Raw genomic sequence first — 6,000 nt, 5'->3', positions numbered from 1 at the left:
GCTGAGGGCAGCAGCATCCGGGAAAGTAAGGTTCAGAGAGTTTTGAGTTTGGTTGTGAAGAAGGACAGAAACAAGATCTGGCAAACAGAAAGAAGTGACATTTGTTTGGGGATGGTGGTGGAATGGGAACGATCCTTTATTAAATCCTGGGCATTAGGTACATCTGATAGGTAAGAAGCACTAACACTCAAGATCCTACTGAGGCAGCAGCTCCCGAGTCCACTGTTTTCCTCTGGGAACTTTAGTGTTTAGCCTGTAATCAGCTGAGCATTGAGGGCAGCATCATCCGGGAAAGTAAATAAATAAGTTCAGGTGAATTTTGAGTTTGTTTTTGAAGGACAGAAACAAGATGTGGCAAACAGAAAGTAGTAACATTTGTTTGGGGATGGTGGTGGAAGGGAACGATCCTTTATTATATCCTGGGCATTAGGTGCACCTGACAGGGAGGAAGCACTAACACTCAAGGTCCTACTGAGGCAGCAGCTCCTGAGCACCATTTTCCTCCGGGAACTTTGGTGTTTAACCTGTAATCAGCTGAGCATTGTGGACTGCTAGCCCCTACATTCCCTACGTGGTTTCCAGTTCTGTTAGGAATTGCGAGCAGAGGAAAGACAGGTCTGAAATGGGCTGGGTAATGGAAACCTAACTCTCTTAGAGCTCAAAAGAGTAGCCCATGTCACAACCAGGAGCCTCAGCTGGGCACCGTGGGGCTATTTGCAGCCTGACAGCCTCTGCTGAATTATTGATGCCCCTCAGTACCTCGGGACCTCCTCCACGTTAACAAATCACACTGCATATTAAAATTTAAAGAGGCAAATGAGGGCAATCTCTTTCCCTATTATTTCCCTCTTCTTTTGCCATCTGAGCTCTAATTTTTAAGTCAATCAGCCTGAAAGGCTTCTCTTGGGAGATGGCATAGCTCAGAGAGCCAAGCCCAGGAAAGGAAAACTAGAGGCCATGAGTGAGCCCAGGACTGAGTCCTGAGTCAATTAATGGAGTCCAGGGGCTCTGGGCCAGGTGAGCACTGACTGTCTGAGTCATGAAAACACATGAGAAAAAAGTCAGTTAATTCCCTCCTTAAGACAGCTATGCCACTGCCCAGTGTGCCATATCTCAAGTGTTTCCCTAAAGAAGAGGATAAAAACTTTTTAAGTTGTGGTCCAAATTTGTTGTTGTTGTTTTTTAGTGAAAATAGTTGCAAAAATTGTAAAATCAGAAGGTTTTACCTAAAACTGGTTTTTTTTTTCATATTTGATGTGCTATTTTGCACACAAAGATTTGAAACTGTTATACTACCTAGATTATTCCTTTTGTTAGTATAAAGGACCTTTTTCGTTTGTTTGTTTTCATGCATTTCTCCTCAAGTTCCACTTTTACTGAATGTAATTTCTTCTTTTTTATTTATTATTATTATTATTTTTTTTGAGACAGAGTTTCACTCTGTTGCCCAGGCTGGTGTGCAGTGGCATGTTCTCAGCTCACTGCACTCTCCACCTCCCAGGTTCAAGCGATTCTCGTGTCTCAGCCTTCTGAGTAGCTGGGATTACAGGCATGCACCACCAGGCCTGGCTAATTTTTGTTTTTTTTTTTGTTTTTTTTTGTTTTTTTTGAGACAGAGTCTCGCGCTGTGTCACCCAGGCTGGAGTGCAGTGGCGCGATCTCGGCTCACTGCATGCTCCGCCTCTCAGGTTCACGCCATTCTCCTGCCTCAGCCTCCGAGTAGCTGGGACTACAGGCGCCCGCCACCACGCCCGGCTAGTTTTTTGTATTTTTAGTAGAGATGGGGTTTCACCATGTTGGCCAGGCTGGTCTCGAACTCCTGACCTCAAGCCTCAGCCTCCCAAAGTGCTGGGATTACAGGTGTGAGCCACTGTGCCCAGCCTCATTTCTTCCTTTAAACATAAGATTTTCTGACTTCTCCTGAGAGATTTGAAGACTTGGGCTTTCATCTGCACATTGTACTCCTTACTGGGGATGACAGTGGCTACTCCTTCAAATGAAGTATGGCCTCTTAACCATGGTTCTTACCATTTCCCATTAGTGGTTGAATTTGCAACCCCTGATCTCAGGAAAGATGGCAAGCAAGTTTTTCTATGTGCCAACTCAGGTCTATTAGCAGGATTGCTTGTAGCACCAAAATGAATCTGAGGCCAGCTGTGGTAGATTGCTGTGTGCTTTGCAGTTGTGCACCTCCCCTTCCCTCTAAGAGGATTGCATGTCTCTGACCTTTGCCGTGTGACCATGTGCAGATCATTCAAGCAGAAGTTTTTAAGAGGCATCATAAGTTGTCGCCACCTCTCTGGCGCTTTCACATTCTGCTGTGGGAATAGCACATCCTATGATCCTTCAGCCTGGATCCCAGAAGGAAAAGGACACATGGAGCTAGCAGCTGATTTACAGCTTGGAGCTGAGCCACAGTCTGGAGCAGTGCTTCAGCCAACCCACAGCTTTCAGTAACATGAGTGAATAGCAAATGTTGCTGTAAGCCACAGAGAATTGGAGGTTATTCATTACCACAGTAAAGCTGACCAATACAGCAAGGCTAGTCTTGATAGAAAAGAATACTGAGGGTTTTTTCTTTTTAAAGCAGTATTTTTCTATTTTCTGAGAAGAAAAAAATTTGGTAGCATTAAGAAATTCCTAAATATTAATTTTAATTTCCTTCAATTTAAAAATATATCTTCAAGGATTCTGAAAAAATCATGGCATTGGCAGTAAAATAACTGAGTTGGATTCCTGAATCCACACTTATGACCGTGTTATAAAGTATTGAATGACGTTCCTTTTATTAAAGATAATTATCTTTTTTTAAAAACTTCTTGTGTGTATTGAAGTTGTAGTATCTGTCAATTTCATTTCTAACAGTAAGCAGGGAATATAGATATTGTTATACAAAGGGAGTCTAGCATCTGATAGGGTTTTACCCACTATCTTATTGTGAGAATCAAATGACCTTGATTGAAAATGCTCTGTCAGCCTTACGTGATTACTAGTGATTTCTAGTTTTTGCTAGTTTTGTAAAAACAAGGCATCTCTTTCTCACTTTCTCCATTAGGAGGCAGGTTAGGCATGACTATCACCATTTGACAGATGCAAAGGCAGTTGAGGTGGCAAACGGGTCGGGGCTGGGGGAGTATTTGCCAGCTAGTTAAGGGCAGAACTGAGAGGCAGTCAGTTTACCATGGAGTCTCCTGACCACCAGTAATCTGTCCACTGCCTTACTCAAAAAGGGGCCAAACCAGGCCTTTGAGCAATTTTGCTAATACACAGATTTCCAGTCTAAGGCTATCAGTTATCACGAGGCATGTGCTGATTTCTTGGAAGCAGTCAAATCTAATTAACCTCAATATCTACTTTCATGTTTACCTTTTACATCCTTTGGCCTCTGGCATTGCTTTTAATTTACATTTTTCAGTTTGTAATGTCAATGTTCATCAGCCCCTTTCAATCCTTGATTAACCATTGTATGGTAGGCATGGTAGTTATTCTTTTCTTTTTTAGAGACAGGGTCTTGCTCTGTCACCCAGGCTGGAGCGAAGTGGTGCCATTGTAGCTCACTGTAGCCTCGACCTCCTGGGGTCAAGCAGTCCTCCTGCCACAGCCTCCTGAATAGCTGGGACTACAGGTGCAAGCCACCACACTCAGCTAATTTTTAAATTTTTTGTGAAGACGGGGTCTCCCTTTGTTGCCTGGGCTGGTCCTGAACTCCTGGCTTCAAGTGATCCTCCTGCCTCAGCCTCCCAAAGGTAGTTTATTCCTAAGTAAGAGAAAGCTTTCATTTGCACACAGATAATACTAGTATGCATATAGGTATACAAATTATGAACTTTGTTCATATTAGAGAATATTCATGGTATACAAAGTTAAACTCCTGGAGCTGGGATTTTTATACTTCAGCATCATTCACTAATTTTGGACTCTCTAGTCTGATACAACTTCAGGTCATCCTTTTGGGCTTCAAAGGAATTTTTATCCATCTAAAAGGCATCTCCACATCAATGTCCCATGAAGAATCAGACAGCTTTGAAGGACAATTACCTAAACTAAGTGCCTGCTAACTGATGCTTCCCCTTTTAGGAGATGCTGATGTGGGGCAAAAGCCGGGTCACTGGTTAGAAATCTGCTGCTTCACACGCACAGTGGAATCCTCCAGAATTTGGGGATGCCATGTCAGTTACTCAGTATCTGAGGGCAGGCAAACTATGTGGAACGGTCTTTGTTTTGGAACCCCACTATACATTTATCATTTTCATTTCCTGTGTTCTCTGCTGAACTCAAACTCCTTTTTTGAAAGTAGATTTATGCCAAGAGGTCAAGGCTGCAGTAAGCCATGATGGCGCCAGGGCACTGTAGCCTGGGGGATGGAGTGAGACCCCATTAAAAAAACAGAAAAGAAAGAGAAGAGAAAAAGAGAAAGTCAGCTTTTTTTTGGGGGGGGGGGGCGGGTAGAAGCTGTGAGGCCAGATGTTATCCAGGTTGCCCAGAAATCCTCACCTAGAGGCACCAAATTATTGCCCCCTGGCCTTGGCTTGTCATTTTTGCAACCTCCCTAATGTTAAGGTTTCAAGACCTGCAGTAAATTTTTCTCAGGGGTGGAGCACGACGACAAGGGGTTCCTCAAAGCACCACATTCAATAGGCCTTCCCTGCCACCAAGCAACTATCACCTAGCTCTCCACTTCTCTCCCGCTTCATTGGCATCAATGCTTCATTGGTATCGCCTATCTCCTACTCACAAGGGAGGGAAGAGCTCCCTGTGGAAGGGGCTGTGACCCACACACCCTCCTTCCAGTCACTCTATCCCAAGAAGCTTTGCAACCTTATGCAAGATGGACCAAGGCTGGGCTGCCCTGCATGTCAAGTGTGCTCAGCAAGCATGTCCCACTTCATCCCCTCGCCCCACCCACATGTCAAAAATAATTAAAACACCACTTCTACTATTTCTCAGATAACTTGGCATTTGTCAAATGATTTCGTGCATGTGACCTCATTTATTTTTACCTCAGCAGCCTTTGAAACAGGGACCATGACTGCCATCTTAGGAATGAGGAAGTCAAGCCTCCCACAGGTTTCAGGACTTGCCTGAGGCCTCCCTGCCGGAAAGGGCAGAGCTAGGACTTAAGTCTGGCCTTTCACTTTCAGGCCCATCTTCCCTCCCCTAGGTGGCCTCCTTGGGTCTGTGAGATTGAGTCTCTTGGGTGTTTCCCCCAGCTCCCTTTTCCCTCCTCCCAGTTGGCTCCACACCAGCCTCCCACTACAGAGTAACTTCAGACACACTAGCCGTCCTTCCACAGTCGTAATCCCTTTTTGCCCTAGTCTCCTACAAAGTATGTATTTTAAAGCTTCTATTCATTTGACAGTCTCCCCTGATGGAGGGTAGAGGAGGTGATGGCTTTCCATCTTCCTCAGTCCCTCAGCTAACATGCTGTAATTGTGTGACTTCCCTTCGCTAAGATTTTGCAATGACTCCTTATGATCAATCTCATAAAACCGGAGTCTTCAATCCATCATGGAAGCACTCCCTTCTAACATTTTTCTTTTCTTTTCTTTTCTTTTTGAGATGCAGTCTCACTCTGTCACCCAGGCTGGAATGCAGTGGTGCTATCTTGGCTGCCTGCAACTTCTGCCTCCTGGGTTGAAGTGATTCTTCTGCCTCAGCCTCCTGAGTAGCTGGGACTACAGGCACATGCCACCACACCCGGCTAATTTTTTGTATTTTTAGTAGAGACAGGGTTTCACCATGTTAGCCAGGATAGTCTCGATCTCCTGACCTTGTGATCCGCCCGCCTCGGCCTCCCAAAGTGCTGGGATTACAGGCGTGAGCCACCATGCCCGGCCCCCTTCTAACTTATTTCTAGTCTTACCTCTCTTCTTTATGAACTCTCTGTTCTAGTTGTTTCTTGGGTCTGTGTCTCTTATTTTCCCCTCTGAATTCTCACTCTTCAAGGCTTAAAGGCCCTTCCTTCCGCAGGTGCTGCCCCTGCCCTCCTCCCCTCCTCGG

The sequence above is a fragment of the Papio anubis genome, chromosome 1 (assembly GCF_008728515.1).
Source record: "Papio anubis isolate 15944 chromosome 1, Panubis1.0, whole genome shotgun sequence".
Classification (NCBI taxonomy): Eukaryota; Metazoa; Chordata; class Mammalia; order Primates; family Cercopithecidae; genus Papio; species Papio anubis.
The sequence above is the reverse complement of the archived record's forward strand: the minus strand, read 5'-3'. Positions refer to the sequence as shown.